Raw genomic sequence first — 17,361 nt, forward strand, 5'->3', positions numbered from 1 at the left:
CATTTGTGTTGAAACTTTTGTTCAATTCATGACAACTTGTAAAATCCAAATAGTTGTTTTGTCTCAAATTCACCAAAATCCTGAAATTGAGTTTAGAGAGTCAAAGTTGAAAAATCCACAAGTTAAAAAGTATTTGGAGTTTAGCTGCACAATCACATTCAGTTCATTTAAGTTTCTACATGAAGTGTTCTGGAGAAGCGGGAAAAGTTCTGGATTGTGGGTGAGTTGGCTGGTTGGAACGACCCATAATCACTACATGACTTATTGATTCACACACATGTTGAAGCGTTGAACATATTTGGTGAGAACTTAAAGCGTTTAACAAAAGAACTGAAGAGAAAATGAATGATTGAATGTGAGTGTTAAACAAATGAGTCACATACAGATTGATGAGAGTCGTCAGGACAGAAGATCTCTGAGTCCCACTGATTCTGTGCTGCCACCTGCTTTCATTTCATCATCAATTCATGTCTCAGCAAACTTTTACACTCATTCTGTTTTGCTTTTATCATTTATTTGTTCCTTCTCTAAAAGAAAACATGTTTAAGCTTTAAGAATATTAAAAATCTGTTTTTAAAAAAGTCTTTTATCCTGAAACAAGTCAGAATAATAAAATAAAAAGAGGAGTTTAAGTTGTGCTCGCTGTGCTGCAATCACACAGAATAATACTTGTTTCAGATATTTTCTAAAATCAAGTCAAAGTTTTTGTTCTTCACTCGATTTCTGATGCCAGGAAAGAAAGTTTAAAGGAGCAGTCTGTAGTTTAGTGGAAGAAATAACAACGAGCAGACAAAGATCTTCATCAGCTGATCAACAAACTAAATAAACAAACTTTATACTGTTACACTGTGTTTATATGTGGCGGACCCTGCCACCTCTCTGGCTTCAAACAGTGTTCTGTTGGGAAAATTGTCTTATTACCTCATTAATATTGTAAATATTTGATTTTCTTATATTGAGCTACTTTAGCAGAGGAGAAACATTTCAGTGATGCTGTGCGACATCTTTCAGTCTGATTATAAACTCGTCAGCTGATCGTTTCACGAACAGTCAGATTTAAACAAAAAGGAACAATTTGTACAAGTTTTGGACTCTTTGCTCTGAACATCAACGTTCAGAAGCATCAAACATGAGCTCAAATCTCTTCAGCACTTGTTTAAAAACTTCATCAGGACAGTTTAGTTTGTGATCTCTGAAAGTGTTTCAGTATTTCATCCGGCTCTCAGACTTCCAAACATCTTCAGCCAACCGGGTCAGACAGAGAAAGACTTTTCTCACAGCTGTTTAGTTTCACAGACGAGATTCAAATCCAACAAACGTCCTGAAAATACAGCCGGACTTCAACAGCCACAAAACACTGAGAGAAACACAATGATTGTCATTCAAATGTGTTTTCTTCTCATATAATAATCACACAGAAATGAACAGATGTTGTGCAGTTTATCACGTCACTACAGACATAATTACATGTGTTAACCAACACCATCAAACTTTTGGTTTCATCATTAGAAACACATGAAACAAGTCAGAGTGTTTCAGGTGGAGTGTCGAGTACATTTGATCAGATTTTACTGTCCATTCACAACTTTGTTCACAATGATTCTTTACAATTAAAGCTGCAGACGAGTCAATGTTTTCTGTTTCTTACAGTTCACTAATAGTTCTGGATATTATTGTAACAAGAGCCAGAATTCAAAACAACACATGACAGAAAGTACAAGTCAACACAATTTACACAATTTAATTGAAGAAGTTTAAAATGTAAATGAAGAATCTTTTCAATCAGTTTGAATCATTTTGTACAAAGTTGACTGATGAATTTATGACAAGAAGCTGAAAGATTGATGTGACTGTGATCCTGTACAGACTCAACTGTTCAGCACTGACAATGTTTCTGTGACAGGAGGAGACTCTGCACACTAAACACCACACAGACACACTGAGGAAGCAGAACTGGACCAGATGAACCCAAATCCAGGATAAAGAGGTTCAGTGAATGTGGTGTTGAAGGTGTGGAGGTGGATCAGTGAGTCAGAGGAGACTCTGTAGAAGGACAGAGTGCCAGCAGGACAGTCCACATACACTGCTACTCTACCAGAGGAGGAGGAGGAGGAGATGTCTGTTTCTCTCTTATTGTGACAGACAGAGTAATGACCATCAGAGCACCTCAGACGCCAGGACTGATCATTCTGTCCAAACCAACAGTCATTACTGCCTCCTCTCCTTCTGATTCTTCTGTAACTCACTGATATAGAAACTCTTCCTCTCCACTCGACCTCCCAGTAACAGCGACCAGTCAGACCAGTTCTACACAGCAGCTGAGGACACAAAGACTCAAACCTCTCTGGATGATCAGGATATGACTGATCCTCCTCCACACGTGTCATCTTCCTGTTGTTGTCAGACAGTTTGATCTTTCTGCTGACTGTGTTTGTGTCGACTGTGAGCTCACAGGAATCTGATGGAGAGAAAAAGACACAACACAGCTGCAGTTATTAATGTGTCATCAGTGTGATGATGTCATCACAGATGTGAATGAGTGATGTCACAGTGTTTTCATGAATTAAAGTAAACAGACACTCACACTTCCTCAGACCTGGTGTCAACCATCGGACTCCAGCAGGCTCCACCCTGAAAGGAGGAGGGGGGTCAGAGCAGCACATCCTCTTTCAGCATGCAAACATGGACATGACATGACTCTCATACACAGAAACTCAATCTGTCCATCAGGCTGCTTCTCCCTGTTCTCCCTGAACCTCTTCACCTCTGCCACTCTCCTCACACACAGAGAGTGAGCCACAGGATGTTGGTGTGTGTGAAAGAGGACCACAACATCTGAGAACACACACAAACCTCCTGTTGGATTTATCACTTCATCTTTATTTTATTGGATGTTGTTGCTGTTTCCTGTGGGCGACCTTACGCTTGCTGTTTGATCCAATGTCAACTTGTGACTATGTTTCTATATTATAGGACTTTTGGATTCGGACGTCAGAACTTTTGAGGTCTGATTCCTGTTTGAAGCTTGGAGGGCTTTTCTGAATCTCAGCTGCACAGTCTGCTTTTTGTTCTTGCTGTGTTTCTGCTGCTTTGTTTTACTGTGCAAAGAAACAAATACAATTTATACGTAATAAATCAATCAGAAAACATTGGACGTTGGTTCCCGACCTCTGCCACAAAACCAAGTGACAGAGACTCCCAGACTGTTTCCCTCCAGAACCTCACAAGTGTCACTGAACCTGTTTGTGATAGAAACAGCTTCATGGTTTCATGTGTTGACATGTTCATGTTAAAGCGAAACTCTTGCCAAAAAGCAACCGAGGCTTTATTTGGTCTACACAACATGAAACTTTGCTCGTAGCATCACCAGGGTCTCTACACATGAACACGAGCATTGAGAACATTGTTTGTGTACACAGAGTTTATGAAAAAGAAGGTTTTTGAACTACTCACGTTAGCTGCTCCAGCTCCTGCACGTTACCGTCATGGCAGGCAAAAAGTGTCGATCCCCGAGTGCGACCTGACAGGCAGGAGAGTAATGGTGACGGCAACGTGCAGGAGCTGAAGCAGCTAACGTGAGTAGTGATGCTACAAGCAAATTTTCATGTTGTGTCGAGCCTTCTTAGTGTTCTAAAAATACCGATTTTGATGCTAGCATATCCTGCCCCATGCACTCCCGTTCAAAATGAACGTGCCCAAAACCGAAACTACGGTAAATCTTAAAAGTGCCTCTTTCGTCGTAATTATGCTTTTACACGAAGGTTTGACTCATATTCAATCCCAAATAAAGCCTCGGTTGCTTTTTGGCGAGAGTTTCGCTTTAATGAGAGTTGCAGAGGAGAATAGTGTACGAGCCAAGTCATCAAAAGCGTGGCAGCACTTTATATTAAAGTCTTCAGAGAAAACAGCTACAAGATGTGCAGAGCTGATCTCACATGGCCCTTTAGTCACTTATTGTTCAGAGTTTTAATGAGCAGCAGGATTTGTTTGTTGGACAGGCTGACTGACAAAAGTTTGGACAGGATGAACTTTTGGACCTGATCCACTTCATCCATTAGTAAACCTGTTGTTCCTGCAAACACAAGATTAGGGCCCGGCTACATTACAGGTTTCAATTTAACAACCAACGTTTAAGACAGAAACAGCTTCCGTCTGTGCTCTCAGGTCTGTGATGGATCAGTGTCGCCCCCTGGTGGGTAATTAGCTGAAGTACGCTCAGAGACACTGGAGGACATCAGAGGAGGTTTTAGAATATTTCATGTCGTAGTCAGAGATCATCTGAAGTCAAGTCTTTATTTCTTCACATAGAAACTTGAATCTGTTCTGTTAAAATATATATTACATGTCCTTTTTATTCTCAGTGCATGGCTCAGGCTGCATTCACAATGTACATTTATCTTTTTATTTGCTTTTCTAAATTCAAATCCAAATTGTAAAATGTCTTTATTGGCACGATGTGACAAAAAAATGTCGCCAAAGCAAGAAAAGAAGAAGAATTTTGCAGTGTAAAGACTAGTACAGCAGATCAAAGCACAACATATTCGTGTAACCAAAGCTGACAATAACAGCACAACACTAAATAATAAGTGTCATCACATATAAGATGAACAACTGTCAGCTGACTGTCACTCACTGTCCCTCAGTTTGTGGCAGCAGAACATAGACTGCTGCTGGATCACAGCTCTTTGGGTTCTCCCCTAGTAGGACTGTTCATGTTTCTGCATCTACTGGCTCAACAAACCCTTTGTAATCTATTACATGTTTAATATGTAATCTATTACATGTTTAACCTGTAATCTATTATGATATGACATATGATATGATATAATATCGTGTCTGTCACTTCACAAAGAAACAAGTCAACATGGTGACTACGTTGTGAGGAAGGACGCCCCATGACACCACAGCCAGCAGCTGTTCGGACTGATGGTATCCTCAGTATGCTGCTAATACATGAGGCCACTATCAATGATGGAGGATGAAGGAGTGCTATGTGCACTTTAGAAAACAAACTACATTTTACTTTTGCATTCTTCATGGAACAAACATTTTAGAGGTGTGAATCTTCACCGGTTCCACGATTTCATTACGATTCAGCTGTCAACGATTCTCGATGCATCTCAGTGTTCATCATCTTCAATGATCTATATCACTGCACAGGGCTGTCAGTCCACAAAATAAAAGCTGCATCTTTTCAATCATCAAACAAAACCTGCATCCATCTGCAGCGTCTTTCACGTTTGATTATGCTCCTTCTCAGCATCTTGACGCATCTTATAATGGAGACATTTCATCACCTCTAATATATTTATGTTGCTTTTAAAATTTGTAAGTTGTTTGAAATTGAACTGAACAAGACTGAAGGGGAAAATGTAAGAGAAATGTTTTATTCTTTTAATAAAATGCTGGACATGTAAAAAACTAAAACTTTGCTTTTGTCTTTAATTAATGGGTTATGAAAATAGTTGTTAGCTGCAGCTCTATAACTTGTGACATCAAACACTACTCTGTGTTGAGTTGGTAGGGAGTGAGTCTCTCTGGTATGTGACAGAGCTACGAGCACGTTGCTGCAGTCACAGTAAAGTGCTGCTGTTATTACTGTAGTCCGACATAAAGTGTGTGGATAGACTCAGTTAGTGACTGAAACCATGTGTTGTTTGCTGCCACAGAAGATAAATTAAAAGTCCAGTCATGCAAAGTTGTCGCGCCATCTTCCTGCGTTTAATAATTCCTATAAATCCTTCACAATAAGAGTCCTGCATTATGCAGTTATTTCAAAGCTTTTATTTTGAAGCAGCAAAATCAGGAAACATTGGATTTCCACGAGCAGAAGCTTAACACAACTCCAGAACAACTAAGAGTGAAACTGATTCAAAGTTTAATGTTTTTTGTCGGTGACAGATGCTCTTTTTCAGGCAGAAATGTGATTTAGAGTCGGAAGGACGAAAGAGACGACAGACGGGAGGACAGATGCTTCTCCACGTATAACTGCAGTATTTATTTCCTCATATAAGCTGCCAAAGACAGTTACAGTTACTACGTTACATTTGTTTGGTCCTGTAATGTTGCTTTGTTTGACATTTCCAATTATTTAGTTGAGTGAAGGACCGACATGTGGCGATCAGCGCTGGAGCTAAATTTCACCCTTAACCACCCCCGAAAAATTCTCACAGAGGCGTAGGCAGAGAATTGGCGCAGCAGTGTGAATGGGGCTACTGACTGTCTGTGGCTGCAGCAGGACTCTTCATACCTGAGAGTGTCCAGTCTCCAGCCTGGATCCTCCAGTCGAGCAGACAGCTGCTTCACTCCTGAGTCTCCTGGATGATTGTAGCTCAGGTCCAGCTCTCTCAGATGGGAGGGGTTGGAGTCCAGAGCTGAGGCCAGAGAAGTACAGCCTTCCTCTGTGATCTTACAACCTGACAGCCTGCAGACACACAAAACAACACACATCACAGATCAGCTGAGGGTCATAATGATTAAGTGCACATCTGTGTTTAAGAGTTTAATATTTATTATATTCATCATCTTAGTTTAATAATTTACTAATCAGCAATGAACACAGAGTCTAACTGAAGCTGATGGAAATGCCATTAGGTTTGCAAATATTTTGTCATGAACCAACATATTGTACAGATTAAAATAATGATGATGAAATGTGAGACGATCACCAAAGTAATTACAGTTCATCCTGAGGGGAGCATGAATGTCAAAACCCACATGACAACCCATCCAATGGTTGCTGAGATATGCAAGTCAGGATTAGTGCAGAATAGACTGACTGACCCACATTTTAAATATATATATAGATCAGGGGTGTCATTGGTTTTGTATTATTACTTTGATGAGTGAAGGATCTGAAAAGTTGTCAGACTGTGAACACTATCAGAACATCACACTCCTGTCCACACAGATGTCGTCTCACCTCTGTTGTGGCTCTGTTCGAGGATCAGAGGCAGAATGAAACCGTCCCCCCATTCCACCTTTGTAACTTTCACATCTACAGTGAGGTGGAATAGGGACGCAAGATTCCTGCCTTGAAGAGGCAGTGTAGTGGGGCTTCTGTCCGGTTCTGCTCGAGGTTTCTACCTGTTAAAAGGCTTTTTTTTCTGACCTCTGTGTCAAGTGCTTGCCCATGGAGGAAATGTTGGGTCTTTTAAATAAATTGAATTATATTAGGAGTGTGATCAAGACCTGCTCCAATTGTAAAGTTACATAAAATAATGAAATAAAATAATGAATCCTGACCTGAGAGTTTCAAGGACACAGTGTGGACTCTTCAGTTCAGCAGAAAGTAGCTTCACTCCTGAATCCTGCAGGTTGTTGTTACTCAGGTCCAGTTCTCTCAGACTAGAGGACTGGGAGCTGAGAACTGAGGACAGAGCTTCACAGCTTCTCTCTGAGAAGTTACAGTCACTCAGTCTGAAGTGTGAACAGTAAAAAAAAGACATTTACATTATTTATAATAACATTGTAGCACATGTGAACTTGCTTTCTGTTTTACTCTAAAATGTCAGAGATATGAAAAATCACCAAGACTAAATCTGGACTAAACAGACATGAAACAATAATAAGCAGCATACTTTCAAAACACAAGAGTTCTGACATGAGAGAGAGAATTGAATTCAAACATTAAAGGAATACAAAAATAGTTTGAAACAAACTATGGACTATCTGACCTGAGAGTTTCAAGTCCACATTGTGGACTCTCCAGTCCAACAGAAAGTAGCTTCACTCCTGAATCCTGCAGGTTGTTGTTACTCAGGTCCAGTTCTCTCAGACTAGAGGACTGGGAGCTGAGAACTGAGGACAGAGCTTCACAGCTTCTCTCTGATACGTCACAGACACTCAGCCTGAAGTGTGAACAGTAAAAAAAAAAGACATTTACATTATTTATAATAACATTGTAGCACATGTGAACTTGCTTTCTGTTTTACTCTAAAATGTCAGAGATATGAAAAATCACCAAGACTAAATCTGGACTAAACAGACATGAAACAATAATAAGCAGCATACTTTCAAAACACAAGAGTTCTGACATGAGAGAGAGAATTGAATTCAAACATTAAAGAAATACAAAAATAGTTTGAAACAAACTATGGACTATCTGACCTGAGAGTTTCAAGTCCACATTGTGGACTCTCCAGTCCAACAGAAAGTAGCTTCACTCCTGAATCCTGCAGGTTGTTGTTGCTCAGGTCCAGCTCTCTCAGACTAGAGGACTGGGAGCTGAGAACTGAGGACAGAGCTTCACAGCTTCTCGCTGAGAGGTTACAGCCACTCAGTCTGGATAAAGAATAATGAAGTAAATTATTTCTATTTAGGTCAACAACAGCACAATAACTGCATTCTGAAAAAACTTCTCCACACTTACAGAGCTTTGTTGGAGGCTTTGACCACTGGCAGCAGCCTCAGAAGAGCCTCCTCTGAAGCAGAGTATTTCTTCAGGTCAAACACATCCAGATCTTTTTCTGATGACAGTAAGATGAAGACCAGAGCTGACCAATGAGCAGGAGTCAGTTTATCTGTGGAGAGACGTCCTGATCTCAGGGACTGTTGGATCTCCTCCACTAAAGAACGATCGTTCAGTTCATTCAGACAGTGGAACAGATTGATGCTTCTCTCTGGAGAAAGATTCTCACTGATCTTCTTCTTCATGTACTCAACTGTTTTCTGATTGGTCCCTGAGATACTTCGTATCTGTGTCTGCAGACCTCGTAGGAGATTCTGATTGGTCTGCAGTGAAAGACCGAGGAGGAAGCGGAGGAACAAGTCCAGGTGTCCATTTGGACTCTGTAAGGCCTCGTCTACAAAACTCTGGAGGTACTGTGTCAATGCAACTTCGTTTTTTCTTGCTTCAGACTCCTGGGAGTTGATGAGATGTGTTGGGTCAGGTTTGTATCTAAATAGTTTAGACCACCAGGATGTTGACTGCTTTTCTTCTACTGGCAGATTGACTCTAGAGTTCATGAATGTCAGATGGACATGAAGAGCAGCCAGAAACTCCTGAACACTCAGATGGACGAAGCAGAACACCTTGTCCTGGTACAGTCCACTCTCCTCTTTAAAGATCTGTGTGAACACTCCTGAGTACACTGAGGCTGCTCTGATATCGATGCCACACTCTGTCAGGTCTGATTCATAGAAGATCAGGTTTCCTTTCTGCAGCTGATCAAAAGCCAGTTTTCCCAGAGACTCAATCATCTTCCTGCTCTCTGGAGTCCAGTGTGGATCTGACTCAGCTCCTCCATCATACTTGACCTTCTTCACTTTGGCCTGAACCACCAGGAAGTGGATGTACATCTCAGTCAGGGTCTTGGGCAGCTCTCCTCCCTCTCTGGTCTTCAACACATCCTCCAGAACTGTAGCAGTGATCCAGCAGAAGACTGGGATGTGGCACATGATGTGGAGGCTTCGTGATGTCTTGATGTGGAAGATGATTCTGCTGGTCTGCTCCTCGTCTCTGAATCTCTTCCTGAAGTACTCCTCCTTCTGTGGGTCAGTGAACCCTCTGACCTCTGTCACCATGTCAACACACTCAGGAGGGATCTGATTGGCTGCTGCAGGTCGTGTGGTTATCCAGAGGCGAGCAGAGGGAAGCAGTTTCCCCCTGATGAGGTTTGTCAGCAGCACATCCACTGAGGTGGACTCTCTAACATCAGTCAGGATGTCAGTGTTGTGGAAGTCCAAAGGAGGTCGACACTCATCCAGACCGTCAAAGATGAACAGAACCTGGAACTCCCCAAAGCTGCAGATTTCTTTGGTTTCAGTGAAGAAGTGATGAACAAGTTCCACCAAGCTGAACTTTTTCTCTTTCAGCACATTCAGCTCTCTGAAAGTGAACGGAAATGTGAACTGTAGGTCCTGGTTGTCTTTGTCTTCAGCCCAGTCCAGAGTGAACTTCTGTGTTAAGACTGTTTTCCCGATGCCAGCCACTCCCTTTGTCATCACTGTTCTGATTGGTTCGTCTCTTCCAGGTAAGGCTTTAAAGATGTCTTCTTGTCTGATTGTTGTTTCTGGTCTGTGTGGTTTCCTGGATGCTGTTTCAATCTGTCTGACCTCATGTTCATCATTGACCTCTGCAGTCCCTCCCTCTGTGATGTAGAGCTCTGTGTAGATCTGATTCAGAAGGGTTGGGTTTCCTGCTTTAGCGATCCCCTCAAACACACACTGGAACTTCTTCTGAAGCTTAGATTTAAGTTCACACCGACAAACTGCAGCAAGATGTTCTAAATGAACACACAACAAAAAAGATCATTAAGTTATTTATGAAGAAAATATGTCAATCCCCCCCCAAAGATTGTATATATGAACAGATTCATCATCAGACTTCAGTAATTGTCTCATTGATCCATCATGTTAAATCTTTAGAGAAATCCTCTTACTGCTCTGCAGACGGTCAGCCAGCTCCTCCTGCTTCATTCTCCTCAGGAAGTGAAGTGTGATCTTCAGAAATGCCTCTCTGCTGCTCCTCCTCTGTTCTTCATCCTCACCGTCCAACACCTCCTCATCATCACTTTGACTGTGTAAGTATTCAGAGTGATCTGAACTCAGAATCTTCTGGACCTTCTTCAGCTCGTTCTTCACAAAAGTCACAATGTTCTCCTCCAGCAGCTGAAACTGAATATTATGTGAATGACAACATTTAACATCAGATCCATGTTGGACAGATTCACCACTGGTCTGTAAAGTGCAGCATGGAGATTATTGTGAACAGACTGGATGTAAAAGTAGTTGTTGTTCATGTACAGACCATAAATATGGAGTCCAGGTGTGTCTGATGCTGCTGGACAGACCGACCTCTGGGAACCTCTGAGCTCTCCTGGTCGACTCTGTGGAGGAATCATGAAGAATCAGTCACATTGTGTCCGCAAATCTTTGAATCAGATACCAAAAAACTAAATTACTGGTTTGCTTTTCATACAAACTCTATCCTGAAATTTATTTTGTCTGCTTTGTGTTACCTGAAAGTCATTTATTGAATATTTTGTGGGTTGATTTTACGTGATTAACAACACAACGGCATAAATACAAAGCAACTAGTAAATTCATCATTTGTAAATATAAGCTATATTCATGTCAACATGACTTGTGGGAAGAAAAAATATTTAAAGTCTGAGTTTTAAAATGCTCCATGTGATTTTAGACATATTTGTAAAACTTTATTATTTTTGCGTATTTAATAAATATTGTAAAACAGTAAAATGTTCTGCCTTCAGTTCATATCTTTGTCTCAAGTGTTTAAACTATATTTAAGAGATCAGAAAATAAGTTATTTGTTTTTCTATATTTTATATCTAATCAGCGGATATATCAGTTATCAGAGTTTTTTACTCCTTAATATGGGTTTCGGTACCGGCCCCACAAAGTCCAGATGGGTCGGGCCCTTGTAACATCAGATATAACACACAGCCCTTCCTCTCCTCAGCAGCAGGCTCAGATTTCAGCAGGAGGTGAGTCACTGCTGTTTGTCCACAGGAGGAACACTGTCCTGTCAGAGTTGTTTAGGGACGGACATGAAGAAATGTGAACCTGTCCTTTAATACTAATCCTGCTCTGACCTCCATCATCACTCTGAGAACATGAAGACCATCAGGACAACTGGTCAGACTGGATTTAATGAGGACAAACATCAACAGAGAGCAACAGGGCAACAACTTACTGTCTGTCTGAGGAATGTTCTTGTTTGAAATCAATGATCTTATCCATTGATCGGTACAAGCAGGTGTGAAAAGTATATATCAGGTAAATGTAACAGCTCACCTCTTTACAGCAGGAGGTTCTTGTCCTTTAAAATGAATGAAACGATCTTTTGACTGGTCACTCTTGAAGGACACACAGCTGGGCTCAGGTCCAGGTCTAGGTCCAGGTCGAGGTCCAGGTCCAGTAGAGGCTGGTCTCCTGTTGGACAGAGAAGAATACCACCAGAGATGTTAATTCACTTTCTAGTCTTCAAACACAGAAGCTTCTGTCCATAAAATAGTGGAAAACATCAGGAATAAACCTTCAGAGAATATTGGACCAAACTAATTCAATAAAGTGAAATGAAGAGTTGAAGACTGGTTCTATTGAGCAGCTTTCTAAAGTGAGAAGATAAATTTAAGTGAAGAAGAACGAAGCTGAAAATAAACATCAGGTTTCAAAAAACATCTTTCTCCACAGTTAAACATGAATCAGTCACATATTAATGTTATTAACAGCTCACCTCTTTACAGCAGGAGCTGGTTGTCCTTTAAAATGAATGAAACGACCTTTTGACCGGTCACTCTTGAAGGACACACAGCTGGGCTCAGGTCCAGGTCCAGGTCCAGGTTCAGGTCCAGGTCCAGGTCCAGGTCCAGTGGTTTTAGAGGGAGGGCCTCCCTCCTCTCTGTCCTCACACTGATTCATGCTGCTCAACTCACACACACTTTCATCTGGAGAGGAAACACAAATCATTTGTCTGCACATCAACTGAAATCAGCCTTTCCATCACGTCTCCTGTCAGAACATCAGCTGCTCCTCCTCTGATTGGCTGCTTCATATCAGTGTCACATCAATGCTGCACTTCTAAATATTCATTTCAGCTCATCGGTTAAATACAAACATTATTTCATGTCCAGATTGTTGCTGTTTCTAGTGTTGCTAAGCTAACGACAGCTTGTGTTAACGAGTCAAACATTTTAAATGTGTAACATTACCTTCAGCTGGAGGTTCACAAGGACACGACTGTCTGCACCAAAACCATCACAGTGAATGAGACTTTGGACCGGCGCCGCCTGAAGATGCTGTTAGAGTTACACATTAATCACATCATATGAATCATATGAGTGAAATCTGATGACTTGTGTGTTTAATGAGAGTGTAAAGGTCAAATACATGTTCAGTTGTTGTTACTTTGGTTCAACAAAGCAGCTTTAGTGACTTTTACAGACCAACAGTCACTTTAACTGACTGTTAGTTTCTATGAGGTCACTACACAACAACTCACACAACTCACAAGTTGTCATGAAGAAACATTCAGGTAACAACTTGTGTTATAAAATCCTTCAGCTGTGCTGCAGATACTTTGTGAGTTTTTAACTAGAATCTCATAAAACACACAGTAAAGTTACATGTTAGTGTTTGTGACTGTGATTCAGTTCAGGTCCAGTTTGAATGAAGTGTGTCTGACGACGAGTTAACAAGCAGATTAAACTGATCTCAGTTCAGTCAGAGAGAGAAACTTGAGTTCAGATGGTTGGATTTTTCTGTTTATAATGAAAACAGGAGCCAAAATATTTCCTTTCTTGACATTTAGTGAGTTTATGTTGTTGACTTATTAGACTCAGTAGTGAACTGGCTGCTTTTACATCTCCAGCTGAAGCTACAGGCTGTCAGACTGTAACCTCTGAGCTACAGAGTGCTGTTAGGAGACAGGACGGACACGCAGAGACGTCTTTGACAGGACGTCAACACTGTTGTTCTTCACTCTGCTCAGAATGTTAGCTGTTAACTGAATGTTAGCTGGTTAGCTGAATGTTAGCTGGTTAGCTGAATGTTCGCTGGTTAGCTGAATGTTAGCACGTTAGCTGAATGTTCGCTGGTTAGCTGAATGTTCGCTGGTTAGCTGAATGGTATTGTAAAGTTAAATCATATATTACCTTTAAAGGACTGAAAGCAGCTGGTGAGAGCAAACACAGTCCGTCCTCAGCTGCTGACGGTCTCTCAGGTGTGCTTCATCACAGGAGGAGGAGCCCAGGTGAGCTCTCACACTCTGTGTACACGCCCTGATGCCTGCTGGGTCCTAGTGCTCAACCCAGTGCTGCCTTCCCCTCCACATCAATAACAGTCCTGAATGTTGTGAAACACATCAGACCTCAGATCAGACTGAACTCACCTTCTTATCACAGTGTCATCATTCAAAGCACCAGGACGAACCACAGCTTCTCTCTGCCCGCTCACACAGGCAGCCATCTTGGCTCAAAGACCAGGCAGTTTCCCAGCTGATGTTTGTGTGTGAAAGCAGTTCAGGCCTTAAAGTAACTTCATGTCACTGCTTTACCTTCAGATAACAGCTTCAAAACCACTGTGATGCTACACTGACTTATAACAGGGTGAACCCTCTGGGATTGTAAACAGTCTGTGTTTTGTTTCTATTACAAAATGAATCAAGAATATTGAGACTTTATTTTTTTCCTGATTTTAAACAGCGACCTGCCTTCTTCTGTCTGGTTTCAGGACAAAACCTCATTCAGAGGAGATTTTTGAAAAAAATGTTGATTTTACACTAAACTGGTCAGAATCTCACAGCTTCTACGTGTTTTCATTTGTTTTCAGAAAATGTTTGTGTTGCTCAATAACAGGTATAAATGAGTCCATTCAATGTGTTTCTGATTTATAGAACTACAGTGTCAACATGTGAAGTTACTGAGAAACACTTCTAATCCTTTAATGACTGTTTTGATTCATCATTTGGGAAACTGCCGCTGACTGATCTGGAATACTAGCAGGATCTTGCATCGCTGCACTGAGGAGAAGTTCTCTGAGTTTTGGCGACCTGGTCAGTCACATTTTTGAAATCCACAAATCCCCCCTTAGGTCTCAGGATGTTGCTTCACATGTGATCCTGAGAGCACAAATCTACTTGTATAATCCAGAGTTTTAAGGAGTTCATCTGTCAGTTCATTAATATTGGTAACATCTGGGCAGTTCAGTAACCAGCTGGGCATCGGCTTAGTCTCCATCTTGGCTCAGCAAGAATCATGAACAGAACATCAAGATCAGAAGTTACACAAAGAAAAGGAAAACCCAGATAAACACTATAGTTATGACACTGAATTCACTAAATACCCGTTTCTCAGTTAATCTCTGGGTTAGTGAGAACAGGAAAGTTAGTGATGTCAGTTTGTTAGGGTGAGATGCAGAGAGTGGCACCTACAATGATAGAGTCATTTCTGGAGTGTCCGACAGTGTTTGTGTTCACTCCTTGGATTACAATGCTCATTAAGTGGTAGTCAGACTTATTTTGGCAGATTTAAAATTTGGTTCCTTCAGGCAGGTTTTGCTGCTGAAGGGCGTCACAAATGTGTCAGGGGCAGGACAGCTGTTATCACTGTCATGGAGGTGCAGAGAGGAGGCGGGGCACTCCTGGACTGATCTGGTCTCCCTTTCAGAGGGATGGGCACTGATGAAGGTGTCATGCATCAGAGACTGGGAACAGTGGCTAGAATATCTTCTGGGGAAAAAACTACCTGTGACCTCACTGTGTGTTTCAGAAAGATGGAAGTCATGTAACTTATCTCTGTGTCTGGATGGAGGTTGAGGAGCTGACTTCATTCCCAAGGACTAAGGAGGTCAGTCAGGAAGTGTTCACATGGTCTGAGTGGAGAGGGAGTTAACCTTCCATCAAGGGAGGAGTGTGAACCAGAGGAACCAGAATCACATCGGCTCAACGACTGTGGTGGGGAAAGACGTTCTGACCCAAAGCCTTAACAACTCCTTTATGTGTGTATTAGAGTCCATTTTGAAATCCACAATGAACGACTTCATCTGCTGGTCCCAACACTGCTCTGAATCTTTGAATCTGCTCTTCATTTCTGTGATGTGATGTCGTCGTCTTATCGTCCTTTATTGATCTCATTCTTTTATTCATCTCTTTATTTGCATTACCTTTTTCTGTTCAGTGTTTATTCTGTAATGTTCTTGATTCTGCTTGATTGTCAGAGCACTTTGTAAACTCTGTGTTTAAAGCTGCTGTAGAAATAAAGTTTATTGTAGTAAAAATCATATATTTGTGTGAAGCCTCAGCTTTAAGTATTTCTTTTAAGTATTCTGGAGAACTTCGGCACCTTTTCAGGTTATAAATTAAATTTGGGGAAAAGTGAGTGTTTTCCCATTAATACTGCAGCACGTCATCTTCAACAGTCAGATTCACCTTTTCAATTTAGTCCATCAGGGTTTAAATACTGAGGTATTAACGTGACTCGTTCTTTATCGAGCCTTGCATCTGCTAATTTCACTCCCCTTATCTCAAAGATTACATCTGATATTCAAAGATGGGGTAACCTCCCCCTTTCATTAATTGACAAGATCAATGTTGTTAAAATGAATATTTTACCAACATTTCTAATTTTATTCCAGTCAGTTCCTCTTTTTCTGCCAAAATATTTCTTTGACTCACTGGATAAGATCATTTGTTCTTTTATTTGTGGTGGGAAATCACCGAGGGTTCGTTAAACTTTACTGCAGAGATGCAGACTTAGTGGAGGACTTGCATTACCTCATTTTCTAACTTACTATTGGGCTGCTCACATCTATAAACTTTGCTACTGGTTCAAATCTCCTGAATCCTCTTGGGGTAAATTGGAACTATCATCCTGTAGGGGATCTTCTATACCTGCTCTACTTTATTCCTCTTTACCTACAAAACCCTCTATATACTGATAATCAAGTGGTTCTTAACACACTCAAGATCTGGTATCAATTTAGACGGCAGTTTAAATTTGTAGCTGCATCTTCCTTGGGTCCTTTAAACAACAACCATTTATTTCCTCTATCACTTTCTGACTCCACATTTTCAGTGTGGTATGACACAATTCAAACATTTGTATGTAGATGGTTTTGATAGTTTTGCCAATTTGTCATCTCACTACAGCCTCCCTGTTACTCATCTGTTCACTCTTTTCAGACTCACAATCTTGTTACAAAGTGTTTCCCTAATATCCCCTCTTTACCTCCAGAACAGCGATGGGAAACCACGCTATCATTTGCTCCTCATCACAGAGGAATCATCTCAAAGTTGTATGATATTATCTTGGCTTTTAGCAATCACTCAAATGCTAAACTTAAGTGTACATGGGAAGAGGAACTAGGAATGCAAATACAGGAAGAGTCCTGGGAACAGGCCATAGAGAGGATACGATCTACCACCTCTTGTGCTCGTCTTGGACTTATCCAATTTAAGGTCTTGTACAGGGAGCATTTCTCTAAGTCTAGACTGTCTAAACTGTATCTGGAAGTGGAAGATGGCTCTCCTTGTCACCTTAGCCACATGTTTTTTCTTTGTCCTGGTCTGAAAGGTTTCTGGGCGGGTTATTTTACTATCATGTCCACTGTTCTTGGGGTAAATCTCCAACCTTGTCCTCTGATTGCTATATTTGGATTCCTGACCCCTCACTTGCACTTAACTCTACACAAAAGGACATTATAGCTTTTACATCCTTACTAGCAAGACGTTCCTTATTGTTGCATTGGAAGTCTGATAAATATCCTTCTATCTCCCGGTGGCTCAAAGATACCATGTTTTTTTAAAACTTGAGAAAATTAAATACACGTTGAGAGGATGAAGTCAAATTTTTCTACAAATTGCAACCCTTTATTTCCTATTTCACTAATTTAGAGGTA

This window comes from Sparus aurata, unplaced genomic scaffold (assembly GCF_900880675.1).
Source record: "Sparus aurata unplaced genomic scaffold, fSpaAur1.1, whole genome shotgun sequence".
Lineage (NCBI taxonomy): Eukaryota > Metazoa > Chordata > Actinopteri > Spariformes > Sparidae > Sparus > Sparus aurata.